Raw genomic sequence first — 16096 nt, 5'->3', positions numbered from 1 at the left:
AGATAAAACAAGGATCCATAAAATCAAAGAGGGGTCCTCTTGATTTCATATGACTGTTGTAGAGCAAATCCCCCAAACCACCATCCAATCACAGAGCACATCTGCCTCCAAGGTCTGAACCAGAAAAATCATGGATCTGCCAGTCGCAGGCACAGCCATGGTGCAGAAATAGGGAAAAATGGCTCCCCCCCATTCCCCAGAACAAGACAGCTGCAGGTGCACATCCAGAGGGTCTAGGAACTGGTGGCGGCAGCAGCATCCAACCCTCCTTGTTAGGTGTCAGCCTCTAACTGGGCGTACCCCCCCTCCTTGTAGGGAAACAAGGGACTAAGTAAGGAGCTGGAGGCAGGGCAGCATGTGTGTGTGGGGGAAGCTGGAGTCAGATATTGAATCCCTCTTAGGCTTAGTAGGCCAAGGTGGGTTGCCTCCCCCCCCCCCGAATCAGCCCAAGCTGAATTGGGCCTGCCTTGGGAGCCCTGAAGTGGCTTCCGAGTGGGATTGTGGGGTCCATGCACAGCCCTAGTTCAAATCCTCTCTCAAGTATCAAGTCCACACGGTGACCTTGGGTTAGTCACCAATTCTCAGCCTAACCTACCTCACAGGGTTGCTCTGCAGGTGTGGGGAGGAGGAGCACGTGTGCCACACTGAGCCCGTATAGGAAACGGTAGGGTAAAAATGTAAGGAATAACTAAAATCTTTGAAAGAAAGAGAATACCTGCCATGCTGTAACCTTTGAAATGCCAGCCTGTCTCCATCCACCTGATGCGATCGGGATGCAGCATGTTCGGTCCGTGCCACAGCCTAAATGGAATTTTTAATACTGTAGGTGTCATGAGGCAGGATACTTTCAAAGCCTGGGGCAGGTTCTCCCAGGTCTCGTTTTCTCTGCATCTTTCCCAGACTTTCCCAGACATCACGTGCCTGGAATAGAAACAATGAAATCCTCTCTCCCCGAACCCCTTGATAGTGAAGAGAAATCTCTCACAATTGTCATATTGAGTCCTTTTGTGTGCCTTGATTAAGAAAGTGAAAGAAACATGGGTGTGCTAGAGGTCAAATATTTGGTATAACATTCTCACACTGAGGTCCTGCAGAGCTGTTGCAATTCCAAACTTTCCCCACAGTTGATTTTTTTAAAATCTTTTCAAGCACATGCATTAGTGCTCCTACTTTTAACGTGATCTGAGAGTCCACTGGACAGACAGCTACATTGACTCGAGTGTCCATTAATTTTGAAATCATTTTCAAGGTTAGTCTTTTCACAGAGCATCTCTACATCAGCCTAAAATCCCAGACTCAAAAAGGGGATTTTTGCTTCCATTTTAAATGCAGGGTCATGATGGACTCCCTTTACACATGCTTCCTTCCCCTCTGCTGCCTTCCCCCCCTTTTCTGAGTCTTCCATATGTTTCATTATACAGCCTCTAGATGGTGCTGTGGTCTAGCTCCTCTTACTGCAACTTTTCTTTATTTTCTTTATTTTATTATTAAATTTATTTAATTTATTTATACCATCTGGCTGGTCACCCAGCCACTCTTTTCTTCTTCCCTGGAGGGAACTCAGGTGGAACAGAAGAGCAGGAATTTGATATCTTATTATCTGCAATCTATTTCAAAATGGAATACAGATCATTTAGTGTGGGAGATGGCCTGGAGGTCCACGATGCCATCTAAAAGACCCACAAACTTCTGTGAGTGAGCAAACACAATAGCAGGATAAAAGCTCCGCGTGAAGAAGCCCACGGCCAGTAACGGCACGCTTCCTGAGAAGGCAATGCAGATTTGATTCTTGATCACCCCAGGAGTGAAGGTGCTCAGGAACCTCTCTCCACTGTCATTCTGTGGAGCAATGAGACCGATCCAGGTCCATCTGAAATGCCGGAGCAGTTTGAAAATCCCCAGGTAAGGAAGGTCTTGTTTTGGGATCATCAGTAAAAGGAAACTTTTTCCTATGAAACTTGACGAAGGAAGCCAAAACTGATCTAGTAAGGAGAGAAAGAAATCGATATTTTGTCTCCCTTTCAAGGAGAAAACTCAGATGTTTGTTACGTTTAAATTACTAAGCAGCGACTGACTGCCACTTAGCTACTCTAAAGAAGTAGACCTTACTAAATTTCAACATAACTTGAGTGTTTAGTTCTCTGAGTCCCTTTTTAGCCTGTTAACTTCTAGTCCACTCACTGGTTCCCCACTAATCCGTTTTTCCTCTTTCCCCTGCTCCCCAGACCAAATCCATCCTATCCAACTATTTCTGTTTGGGCTTCCATATTAGAAATTTCTCTGAAGCGCACACGTTTAAACCTCCAAATAAAAAAGATAAAGGACTTTCCATTATAATTCATATGAGGTATGCTAATTTACAATTTCCAGTTGAGAAATTCATGCTTACCATAACTTTTGCAGCCTCCGACACCATGCAGGGGGGTGTCTTATGTATTCCACATACTGTGCAGTAGGGATGTGCATTGGACTTGGAAGAAGCCCGAAACCTGGACACAGTTGGGCCTCTTTGGACCATTTCTGGTGCTTCCAACGGTGGAGCAGGCTTGCCTCTGAAGCCATCAGTACTGAACTTGGGCCAGAACAAGGCTTTGTGTTGATTTGTGCTTGGAGACACAAATGTTCTGTCTTCTCTCCAAGTAGTGTCTTTTGGTGTCCTTTCTCTAGAATGCTGATGAGTGCAGGAAGGAGGGAGTGTGGAGGAGTGCCTGACAGGCCCACCTTCTTATTGTAGGACACGTTTTACCAGGGGCTGCAACCGTTATGTTTTCGGGGAAGGCAAAGATGGGAGCATGAGATGGCCATTCTTCCAACACCAAACAGGTTTTACTATAAAAAACGCTTTAAAGAGTTTGTTCTTTTAATTAATTTTCCAAAGCAAACCTAGACAAACAGAAAAAATGCATTGTATTTAAATCTAATTATTGACAGAGGATGGTACATTTAACATATTTTCCCTTTACCAAAATGCAGGTAGAATCTACTGGCTGCTTGGAGGTTTTCTTCATAGTTGCATTGAATTTATAATTGCATTTATTCTCTCTTCCCCAGTCTGAGGAAAGGCTTTGACAAATGTTGCTGCCTCTGTCCCTGATTAGTGTATAAACTAAAACCATGCCATATCATATAGAAATCAGGAGTTTTGCCTTCTGCTTGCTGGTTTCACCTGATACTTCAGTTTTTCTGCTATGGCTACTTGCCACAGCTACATATATCCAAATTTCAGGGTTAGAACTTGTGCAGTTTTCTAACTTTTAGCTATGATGTTATGGGCTGCCACCCACATGACCATGATTAATAGGGCTGTGCACCGCTTTGGCACGAGGCCCGATCCCTGAGTTGAGGCAGGCCACTTTTGCGCCATTTCAGGCCTCTTTCAAGATGAAGCGGAGGGGCATGAAGTGACCAGGAATGGACCGGGGATCTTGGAAGCACTTGGTGCTCTCCAGAGCTTCAGCATCTCGGCCCAGCGGCACTGGCACCTCCAGCTCCTGACCTGAGGTGACTCGCAGAAGGCGCCGTGGCCATCACCTCCATCGCTGCCGTGGCTGCTGCCATCATCGAAGCGGCTTCCAAGTTGGACCAGGGGTACCCTGCACAGCCCTAATGACTTAGTCCCTAGCTGTCACTTTTGCTCTGTTGTTGTTCCCGTATTGTTTATAGAGCTGGTGCTGATGTAATGTATATAGCTAGATTTGCAATGTTTGCCATTTCTGAGAATATGTTAGAAAACACAACAGGACATGCCCACCACATATGAATACATAAACCTTGCTGATTACATTTTCTCCAACATTTTGTTGGAGTTCCAAGGAGGTCAGCACAAACAGGGATCAAGCAAAAGGCAACATCTCAGCAGTCCACATCAACGGCTTCCAGGTCCAAAGGCAGCACAGCAGACAAGGAGCAGGCAGAAGGACAGTCATAGTTCAGTCCTGAAGTACTCACGCCATGAATCAGTCCTGGAAGCAGTCCAGCATTACAGCACATAAAGATGGATTCAGGAAGGTCTGGTCAACACTGCTTCCAGCGTTCCCTTAGACTTACACTGCTGTTTTTATACAGAGGGTGCCAGAACCACACCCAAGCCTCAGCTGTGAGCTGTTACTGACTGCCACTGAAAAGTCCTCTTTGTGCGCAAGCCTTCTACATGCCAGTAGGTCTTTTCTCACAAGGAGGCCTCTGGCTCAGTCTAGCTCCCCTTCTGAGGTCCTGCCTTTTCAGGCGACACCTCTGCTGAGAACTTGGGGGTTTCTCTGACTCCCTCTCTGAAACAGAGTCCTTGTCCTCCATAGGTGATGCCCTCATGGCAGTCTCCCCTGAGGAGGAGTCTGGGCCCTGTCTACATGGGAAGTTTTTCCCGATGCTGCTGTGGCTTAAAATCGTTAGGGACACGTGATGTCACGGAGAAGCCCCAGCCAACCAGCTGCATCCCTCTTGAAAAGCTGCATTTTCTGAAAGTCCTTTGACTCTGTATTTTTTACTTAAAGTGGCTCCCAGGCGGTTCCCCTGCAGTATGCCCTCCCCATTAAACCCTGAGCATGCCTCTGTGACATGACTGCAACATGGTAGTGTCCTGGTCAAGGGACGGGGCTGCTCCTCCCCCTGATTCCCTCCTTTCCCCCCATTTGTGCTAGGGCTGATTTCATAATAACTAGCCTCCTTTTCCCATTCACATTAGCAGTAGCCCTGTTCCATTCGCAATGGCGGCGTACCTAGTTTACATGTAGGGCACACAAAGCAGAAGGAGAAGGGCAGCCTGCCACTATTTTGCACTCGCAAAATACATCTGCAACTTCGCAGTCGTGCGATACACCCACAACTAAGGAATACACAGATGGGGAGGAGAAAGGGCGGCCAGTGAGGCAAGGGAGCATGGGCAGGGCTGGGAACAAGCCTCCCCAACCACGAAATCATGCTGGGTCACCCCTTCAGAGTAACGCAGCAGTTCGCTTGTTCCAATCACAAATAGCAGCCTGTGCTTCTTTCGTGGCTCCCCTTCAGAACAGTGCCCTGTGTGTGTGATTTTCCTGCATGTTTGTGGGGAGGAGGAGGCGGCGTAGTTCCGGTCAGGGAAGTGGAGGCCGCCACAGCAGCAGCCACCGCTGCTGACTCCAGAGCACTAGCGGGGGAGGCAGCTCCAGCCCTTTCCCTCCATGCAGGACCTCGGCACCTCCTGTTTGCCCACCTGCCAATCCGTCCCTGGGCTTCAATATTGCTGGCTCACAGTTGGTGCATGCGAGTGGGAGAAGTGTAGGGTAAACTATCCAACATTACCCATCTCTTCCATCAAACGTCCCTGAGCAGGGGAGCATGGACAGGGGGAAGAAGCAAGCCTCTCTCACTGGCTGAGCAGCACCTATGGGGTTGATGCCCTTCACTTCTATTAGTGGGACTCCGCCCATTCACCTGCAAAGTAAGCTGGATAACGGTGCAGTCTTATGCATGTTTAGACAGAGAAAAGGCCTACAACTTCTAGTATGCCCCAGCTAGTATGGCTGGCTGGGGCATGCTTGGAGTTGTAGGCCTTTTCTCTCTCTAAACATGCATAGGGTTGCACCCTTAAAGTGGAGTTTGACCTGTGGAAAGCGCGGTTTAAGGTTGTGTTTACTCCATATTTATTGCTTTGTGTGCTCCTGACAGACCAAAGCCAATTTCGTGAAAATCCACATTAAACATGGATGCACTCCCCATTTGTTGCCATGTAGACCTAGCCAGGGTTGCTGTTAAAAGAGTAGTTAGATACTTAAAAGCAACCATGGGCTTTAAACTGACATTGCCAGCTGGTGGAAATCCAGAACTGGTAGGTGACACTAATGCAGACTGGCCCAGGGACAGCTCCAACCACAAATCCAGCAGTGGAGGAGACTTGTTCATGTATGGGAAGGGTCCGGTCTCCTGGGCCAGCCGGAAACAAAGAGTGGTAGCCCTGTCATTCACAGAATTTGAGATCATAGCGGGAGAAGAAGCATGCAGAGAATGAATGTGGGTGAAACAGCTGCCAATGGACTTGGAATAAATGAACGGAAAATGATTCAGATTATGTAAGACAAGCAGAGCTGTATCAGACTTTCTAAAACTGAGAAAACTCAAGCGTACACCAAGTATATTAGCATAAAGCACCCCTTAGTGTGTGACTAAACTGAACAAGGGGTTATACTGTCCAGCTACAGAAATAATAGCAGACACCTTCACCAAGCCACTACCAAGCGAACACTTCGAGAATTTGGGACTCAAGATGCAGCCTCAGGATTTTTGCACTCGACATTGAAAAGGGGTATTGGGGAAATTGCAACCTCATCTGCAACTTACTGGAAGGGGGCAGTGTAGCAGTTACTTCATGGGAATTTTGGCCACAGCTCGCCTTAGAACCTCTATAGCCTATAGTGCGGTTTCCTGTGCTTTCTTCCTTTTGCTCCTCCCCTTTCTCCTCCCCTGACTCTCTCTACCTTCCACATAGCTGGGAGTACGCGTGTTTGCTCTCTTGCTCCTGCCTGCATAATGGCACATAAAATGTGTAATGGAACATAAAGAAGGAATTTTGAAACTCTACACTGTGCCTGCATTTTATATCCAAGAATATTAGTGAGTAAAATTTTTTCATTTCCTGCACGGAAGAAGGGTGTGGTCTCCTTTATTGTTCTAAGATAGCCTGTATGCATGTGGGACTAGTAAACACTCATTCTGTTTTGCCTCTTGCTTTTTTCTCTGCTCATTGCCTTTCTAACAGGAGGCATCATTACTAAATAATCCCATCAAGGCTAGTGATGTCCATTGCCAGGAAATCCAGCCCTTTTTGGGCTCACCAGAGTTCTGCAGTGTCCCTGATTGGTCTTGCATTCATGAGCCAAGGCACAGGTTTTCCCAGAACTCTGGGGACTTTTCAAATGCATTTCTTTTGTGTTGGCTGTAACTTGCATAAATGTGCATAAGTTTTGTAAATTATGGCTGCACTTTGAGAAAATTGTGGTCACAATTTGTGCAAATTATGCAAATTTGCACAAATTGCAGCTGTAAATTGCCCAACTTAAACAACAACAACAAAAACAACAACAATCCAGTGTTACTGATATTCCCATTAAAGTAACTGGAGCCATACAAAGCCTTGGCTTATTTCAGGTATGACAAGGCTTTGAATCTGACAAAAAGGAAACTGTATTTTGAGAAGCTAAAGTGGGATCTGAGCTGAATCTTGCTTTCAATGCACACCCATAATTAACAGTACTTGGGGTTCTACCTGGCACTCAGTTTGTGATAAACAGTTGAATGGAAATCTCTAAAAGAAAATTGGTCAAGGCTGTTCTAGTTTCACTCTTCATTTCTTATCATTCAGGACTGGCTGCTTTTGTGATGTACATAAAGAGAAGAGAGATAATTTAGAGTAGCATACAAAAGAAGTTCACTCCCAAGGAAGGTACATTGGTTTTATTATTTTTTACCGTACAATAATATGTACTAACAAAATCAGATGCCATCTTTAAGTTTCATCATTAGATGCTCTTTTTTATTTAAGTCTGGCCTCAGTAAGATAATGTAGCATTTGGGGAGAAAGATGCAACCCAACAACCCTAAACTGGAAGCCAAGATGGAGAAGACCTGCACAGCTACCATGTATTTTCCCTTGGTGCTCAGGTAGGCTGGCACAAAGGACACCCAAACACTGCAAAAGACCAGCATGCTGAAGGGGATCAGCTTGGTTTCATTGAATGCCCCAGGCAGCTTCCTGGCTAGGAAGGCCACTATGAAACAGACGGCAGCCAGAAAGCCCATGTAGCCAAGGGCAGTATAAAACATGATGACAGAGCCTTCATTACATTGCAGGATGACCTGCCCATGTTGGGAATGCATATCGGAGTCAGGAAATGGAGGAGAGATTCTGAACCAGATCATGCAGGTGCCCACTTGACCAATAGAGGAAAACATTACAATGGAGTTTGCCAGACTCTTCCCCAGCCATCTCCTCATCCTGTTCCCTGGCTTCGCGGCCATAAATGCCACCACCACCATGGCAGTTTTTGCCAACAAAGAAGAGACAGCGAATGAGAAGATGATGCTGAAGGCAGTTTGTCGGAAAAGGCAGGTCACCTTCTGGGGCCGACCAATGAATAGGAAGGAGGACAAGAAGGAAAGCAGGAGGGAGATGAGGAGCATGTAGGTGAGGTCACGGTTGTTGGCTTTGACCGCTGGAGTTTCTCGGTATTTAATGACGATGCCTAAGAGAAGACCAGTGGTTAGAGTGAAGAATAGGGCAAAGACAGCTAGGATGATTCCCAAAGTTTCTTTATAGGAGAGGAAGTTGATAAGCTTAGGAAGACATTTGTCTTGATTCTTGTTTGGATGCTGATCATCTGGACACTGATTGCAATTACCTGCATCTGAAAAGAACAAGAGCAGCTGCAGTATCTTTTTTTTCCAGCTTTCTCCAAAGGCTGGTACCCGCCCCCCCGTTCTTCATCATTGGTGCTGTTGATGGGGGCTGATGGGAGTTGAAGTCCCAAACATCTGAAGTGCACTAGATGGGGAAGGCTGCAATTAGGGCTGTGCACTGCCTCATTACAAAGCCCAAATAAAGAGGTGAAGGGGGCTGTTTCAGAGCAAAAGCCTCATGATATGAGGTGGGTCAGAGCAGTGCCGAGGTGCCCCGGGGTGAAGCGCCCCCTCATGAAGTGCCTCCTCTGCCTTGTATATTCAGAGCTCTACTGAACACCTGAGCAGTCCAGACAGGCTGTCTCCAAAATGTATCAACTTCTCAACACTCATGCGGAGGAGGAGGAGGAGGAGGAGGGAGGGAGGGAGGGGGAAAGCAAGTGGACACGGGAAGGCAGGGGGAAGCAGGAAGGCAAGTGCAGGAGGAGGAGGGAGTGTGCTTTGGCAAATAGGAAGTCTCAGCCAGAACTGATGCCAGCAGTCTCCAATCAGAGAGAGCAGTGGAGAAAGGGGGTACGTATACTTTGGCGAAAGGCTGTGTTCAGTCATTGCACTAGCTGTGTCTGGGAGAGAGGGCTGGTGTGGGTAGAAGATGGTGTGTGTGTGTGTGTGTGTGTGTGCACGTATGTGCACGTGCATTCCAAGGGTTGTTCCTTCAGTTTGTTCAGTGTTGATCGCCATTAGGCTTTCCTCAAAATTTAACTTAAAAGAAACAGCTTGGTTGCACTGGGAGCTTTCCCTTCCCTTGCTCCTTGATCATCCATCCCCATTGGGACGATGTCTTTTGCAGCACCTCTTCCAGCCGCCTTCTCCTATTTCTTTCTACCTCCAACTCATTTGTTATTTGTATTTCATTAGATTCATCTCTCCTTTCCATATTTTTTCAAACGAATATAGCTTTTCCTCACAAGCTGCTGCTACGCTTCCCCTCCCCTGCCATTGCTGTGTTTGTTTATCTTGATTTTGGACTCCGGAAAAGGCTGCTTTTGTTTTGCTTTTAATGTCAACCCTTACTTCTGCTTTCTCTGTTTTTTCCTTGTCATTTTTGTCAGTCAGCTCTGTCTTTTAGATTTTTATAAACCCAGACTTATTTTGATTTTTTAAAAACAAATATTGACTTCTGGGCATGTTCCCCCCTTTTCAAGTCATATTCAGGCATTTAGTTTTTTCCTTCTTTCTACATTCTTAAAGAAAGGCATATTAGAGCAGCCTATTTGTGTAGTGTTTGTCCCCCCACCCTGCCCCCCATGCTGAAGTGAACCATTTGTGTCTTCTCTGTGTTGTTCTTCCCCAAACAGAAATTAAAGGAATTTTTTTTGTTTTTGTTATTTAAAGGTTTTGATTTGGCTGTTATCCAATTGCCTGCACTGTTGCCCTGTATTTCTTGAAGTTATCCTGCCTTCCATAAAAGAACATGAAATATAAAACAATAAATTAAGGACACTGGTCATTAGCTTAGGTAGTTCTGCTTTTCTTTATCCCTTGTGTGTCTGTGTCTGTGTCCGTGTGTGTGCTAGGTTGTTGTTCCACCAACACTATATGTTCCAATTTCAAGGCAGTCTTGCAAAAGCATGAGGCACATAATATTTTATATTAATTACCTTCTTATTCCAATAGCACTCCACTGTGTGGGAAAGCAATCCAGTGCAATAGGAGGCATCGTTGGGGTGTTGGCAGGGGCAGAGGTGGGGAGCAGTTACAGTTCCTTGCTTTGGGAGTTTCCCTGGAAAAACTCAAATTGTACCTGTGCCTAGCACACAAGCTGGTAGGCCAAACTGCCTGGGCTTTTGGGGGTGGGATGCCCTCGAGGGGCGCTGAGAGAGGCCAAGGTGTCACACGTGTGTGTGGAAACAGGGAGAAGTTACAGCTCTTTGCTTTGAGAGTTTCTGTGGAAAACATCAGATTCTAACTCCACCTAGCACAAAAACCACTTTGCCAAAATGTCTTAAAATTTGCGGGTGGCCTCCACTCCATGGGGGTGGAGAGGCTTCCAGTTTTCATGCCTGTATCATAAAAACTACAAGAGTTATGACCATTTGTGTTTTCTCATGCAAGTCAAGGGGACAACGCCAAAAACAGGCGATCCAGATATGCGAATCTCTCTTCGGATTCGGATCCAAGTCAGAGCAGAGGGGGTCCAAATTGCTCCAAGGTGGATAGGGGTCACTTCTGAGGATCTGAAGTGGCATCCAAAGCAGTTTGGAGGGTCCATGCACAGCCCTAGCTGCAATCATTTTTTTTATATCACTAATAATCTGCCATTGATTATATTCTCTGGAAGACGTGTTAGGCTGGTGAGAGCCTATATGTCACAAGTGAAAGATGAACAAACAGCTTGCATTATGGATGAGAAGAAGGCAGGTTTCAAAACTCCATGCCACAATATGTGGTGATAGCTCTGCCTTTTAAATGCTATTAGAGAAATTCATGGCGGGTAGGTTTATTCATGTTTTGTAATCATGATGGCTGTATATTTCCTTCAGTTTCACAGGCTGCCATGCCTTTCCGTCTTATGCCTTCCTTTGTCCCTAGTTCTGTGGCCTTGGGGAAAGATTCAGACTCAGACACAGAATCTCTGATAACCTGGGGGCTTCAGAGGTACTGGAATGCCAAAATGGCGAGCCTGTCTCTGCCTGGCTCCTCAGCGGGGAGCAGGCCAGAGGAGTCAGGTGCTCCTTGCTAGTTGCAAGACTACAGCTTGCATGACATGTCTATGGCTTAGGAGGCGGACAGCCTTTCTGTAGGAAACAAGCAGGCCAGGGAGTCAGCTGAGGAACACTGGGTTTCTACCCTGTCTCGTTGGGAACCAAGGCATCTAAAGAGAATGGAAGACAAAGGCCCACTTAGACAGAATTCACATTTACAGGCAAAGCTTGCCTGCAGGGATAGGTGGGCTGGCGAAGAGCTCTGGGTGCCCCACCTCTGTTTAAAAGCTGCTGCACAGCTCAGGGAGCTTTGCAGATGCAACGTTATTAGCACTGGAAATCTCTCTTGCTTGGATATACCTGGACTTGATCTTTTGGCCTGCCTTGACTTCCATGTTCATGGGATTTTGTCTTAGATTATTCCTAAACCCTGAATGCAGTCAGAGCCCTTCTCCCAGTTGCTGTTTGTATCAGCACTTATGCTGGAAAACTAGTAGAGGGAGTTTCTGTTTTGTCTTGGAACTTAATGCTGGATTTACAACTCTGTCTGTGCTCCTACATGAACTAACTGATTTACTGGGACTATAACCTCTGTGAAGTTCCAAGCTATGGACAATAAATGGACTCTTTGCTTAGGAGCTGCCCACCTTTCAGTGAGGAGATGGTTCCTTCTGCACATGGGACACAAACATAGCAACAGATCGGCTTTCCTTCCTCAATCGCCTTGGCATATCCAGGCTGACAACTTTTAGTACGTCTAGATAAAGGCACAGTCTATGGAGCAAAAGGTGTTGGTTATGATGTTTCCTTTACATTGGTGGAAAGCAGTTATACAGTTGGAAAGGACATAACAGGGAATGTTTAGTTAGACCCACACCTGATTTTATCACCCTGTGACCCCCTTTTGAAGGCTGTAGTGGCAATGATGGAGCGAGGGGAGAGGTGGCCATCTAGCTGCAGTTTGACAGCAACAATTCATGGCCTGAACATTTCACAGGCTGGAGTCCTCATTAGGGTCAAAGGGCCTCCCTGTGCCAATTATTCTGGTACACCACTTAGGCCACTGAATCAATAATATATTTTAGATGTATCTTTGGTAATATCTTGAAAGTAAATGTTTGTAAACATAGACCAAGATTTTTCACCTCAGGTACCAGAGGTGATGTGAAAGTTCTTTTCCTGATGCCTTGGAAAGTCACTGCCTCACAGAGTAGATGATAATGGGGAAGATGGACAAATAATTTGACCTCTGATAGGCAGCTTCTTATGTCCCAGTGGAAAACACAATGCTTAGGAGGCATCAGAACTGGATACATTTCAGCAGGATAGGTCCCAGCATCACCTTGACATTCATGCGGAGCTGACTCCTCCTGTGGCCAGGCTTCTTAAGCCTTCTGTGTCATCCTGGAGCAACATCTATTGTAGGCTGGTTCCTTAAGTCTGTACCCTTTTCCAGCCTATCCCTGTCTTTGGCCTCTTACTAGAGTTTTGTTTTGTTGCTGAATTATCTGTTCCCTATACTAGGCAGGACTCAAGCTGCAGAACTGCCTCAACCACACACAGGCCCACCCTGGGCAAAGTGTTCCATAGTGGTCCCCCCTCCTCTGTCAATGGGCCCTGCAAGGCCTATCTGGCTGCACTAGCCATGCTTCAAGCGCCACTGGGCTAGCCACACTTTTGCTGAGATATGGCTTTCCAAGGGTATCACAAGCAGCTGAGAGGTCCAGGAGACTGTTCAGAGCTGTACTCCACCTGTCCTTCTCTCAGAATGGCCAAGGTTCTTTTGGTGCCAGAACCAGATCTGCAACTAGATTGTAATGGATCCTGACAATAAGTATCGTGATGCAGGACCATCTGGAGTTGCACGGCAGCCACCATTCAAGTAGGGTTGTCCATCGGGGGGAAACCCAGCCCTTTTGGGGCCCAATGGATCCCTGTGGTACTAGGGATGTTGGAGAAATCTGCCACGGACTCCAGTGAGGCTGGATTCTTTGGAATCTGGCCCCCCGGAGTCTGTGGCCGAACGGCCTCCCCCCCCCGCCACCCCCCGAAATCCCCCCCCCAGGACAGACCTACCTGGCGGCAGATGCGGTGGTGACCAGACTCTGGTGACCAGGTGGCTGGTCTCCCGGCCTGCTGCGGCCGCAAATGGCGGCCGTCATAGCGGCCGCCATTTGCGTTCTTGCAGTCAGCTGTGATAGGCTACGTAAGTATTTATGTAGCCTATCACAGCAAAGAGCAGGGACGCAAATGGCGGCCGCTACGCCACTTGCGCCCCTGCTCTTTGCTGTGATAGGCTACGTAAGTATTTATGTAGCCTATCACAGTAAAGGCAGCCATGCAAATGGCTACGTAATATACTTAGTAAATACTTATGTAGCCTATCACGGCTGACTGCAAGGATGCAAATGGCGGCCGCTATGACAGCCACCATTTGTGGCTGCAGCAGCCCGGCTACGGCTGAAACTTCAGCTGCGGCTGGTGGCTCTGTGGAGCCGCCACAGAGCACAGCCGGCTGGGGAGGATTCTGGGGGGAGGGATGGAGCGCCTCCCCCCCACCGCGGATGCCTTGGCGTGGAGCCAGGTAAGACTTTTGTACATCCCTATCTCTGACATCATAAACCAGGAGGGACAAAGGTCAAGCAAACAGGCCTCATTTTTCCAATAGGCAACTTTTGCATCTGTCGCCAAGCCTCAGTAACTGAAATCTAGTCACCCAAATAAGGCTTGGTGCTCTGGACACATCAGCTGACTAACCCATGTCTACTTTGAGGCACATGTGAGCCACTTTAACTCCATACGGCCTAGGAACCGGGTGTCCACTGTAGTGTCCACAGGTGCTACGATGCTTTCAGAAACCTTGTTTGCACCCAGGAAGCTCTCAGAATCCTCTTGGCACTAGCAAAGCAATGAAGCCATTTGTATATTTTAATTTTAAACAAATTGTTTGTGCTTACTTGGCAGCCAGGGCACACAGCAAAGCCATGCACCAGACTTTCAGCTGCCAACTTCATTTTTTCAGAATGCCTTTGGCCCCTAGTGGACTAAGAAGCATTCTCAGGAAATGAAGATGGTGGCTGGAGACCTGGGTGTGGCTTGAAGTGTTTCCCCCACCCCAGCTGCCAGAGAAAGCTAAAAGAAATAAAAATCCCACCCCCACGTCTTAGTGAGCATTGGGTTGGTCAGAACAACGTGGAATATGCCCAACTGTGGAGAAGTTGGGCTGAGTGTTGAAGCAATTGTAGAGTTGGGGGACAATTGAAATGTTGGGGGTGATGGTGGGGTTACTTGTCTTTTAGCCTCAATATTTTGCCTGTCATACAATGGGTGTTTTTTGACAGGCCATTGGCCACAATGACACTCATTTCATGAATGGGCACACACCCCTCTTGGCAGACATTTTGTGACAGCAGCCTTAACACTATTGCAAAATTCCAAATCTAACATCTATCCGAAAATGACTGGGGATCTGTAGCCTAGTAAACTTCAAAACGGGCCTCTGAGGGTTCCTTAAAATCATGTTATTCCTTTTTTATTCATATACTCTGTGTAATTGTCACTGTAATAAGATGGGAATCACAACCTTTAAGTATTTTGCACAGCACCCAATAAACGAATAGCGCTTAAGGCTGCAATTGTATGCCCACTTTCTTGGGAGAAAGCCCCATGGAATTCAATGGGACATACTTTCGGGTAGACATGTAGAGTAGTTCCTGGTAAGAGATATTAAAGGCATCACATGAAACAAGTGTCTTCCCCACCTGGTTAAACAACTTGGGCCACACCATGGCCTTCTGATCAATGGTGAACATGATCTCTGAGGAGGCCTGTCTCTCTATACTCCCAACTTTGACTCTAGCTAGGGACTTGTTGGGAAACACCACCCAGTTCACAATATGAAAGTCGGCTGCCAGTTCCCCATTCTCATCCAAATAAACTCCATCCATGGAAGTATTGGACAGCAGGAAGTTTCTCAGGAAAGGGTGAAACTAGAATGACACAGAAAAACAAGCAGATTTAGGAAACAGGAAATCCTGTTGCACATTGTGGCTCTGACCATTTGGAACTCTAATCTCCAGTGATTCTTTGAGGCTCATAAACCTTATTCACATGTTATGCCTGAATATGCCATGTTCACGTGTATGCAGAATCTCTGATTACATGGAGAGTTCTACAGGTTGTTGAGTAGCAGGGTGGGTGGTACACCAACAGCATCCCCATTTGGCCATGGCCACCTTTTCTCAAGAACAAATACTCAAAACTGGAGGGCTGACTGACTGGGGCACCTGATAGACCAGTGATCCCTGCCCTGCCCTGGATTCAGTTCTCCACTCAGCCATGACGCTCACTTCTGACCTAGGGCTTGTCAGCTCTGTCACAGGATAGCTGTAAGGACAAGAAGGAACATGAGCCCCTTGGAGGAAAGGTGGACTATAAGGCTGATCAGTGGCTTGCTGTGTACACTTTTCTTCTTTCTTTTTGGTTAAGGCTGCTCGGATTCACCTTGACTTAGAATCCAATACTGGGGCAGGTCAGAGTGGTGTAACCTCACCAACCACTTGCCCAGTTCTTTTGGAATCCCTTCAGTTTGTGGATCTCAGAGATATGGACAGGGTGTCTGGAACAGTGAAGGCCACCACCTGTGTGCTAGACCTTGCCCTTCTTCACTTATTAAATGAGTCAAAGTCGGAGTGATGCCATGACTAAAGGAAGTGATTAATGCCTCTTTGTGGGAGGGTGTTGTTCCCTCCTACTTAAAGGAGGAATTAATGATGCCTTTATTAAAGAAAGCTTCCATTGACCCAGGCAATCTGTCTAACTACAGGCCAGTCTCAAATGTACCATTCTTGGCTAAGGTGATTGAGAATGTGGCAGCCTTGCAACTCCAGATGTATCTGCATGAAATGGATTTTCTGGAGCCATTCCAATTCAATCAGGCTGTGATCAGGGATTTGATGAACTACACTGAGAACTGGATGGGGAGGAAAAGGAAAGGTTCCTCCTTTGCAAGCACCGAGGCATTG

The sequence above is a fragment of the Heloderma suspectum genome, chromosome 2 (assembly GCF_057233095.1).
Source record: "Heloderma suspectum isolate Gila_16-S chromosome 2, 16-S_ref, whole genome shotgun sequence".
Classification (NCBI taxonomy): Eukaryota; Metazoa; Chordata; class Lepidosauria; order Squamata; family Helodermatidae; genus Heloderma; species Heloderma suspectum.
Note: the sequence above shows the minus strand (reverse complement) of the source record.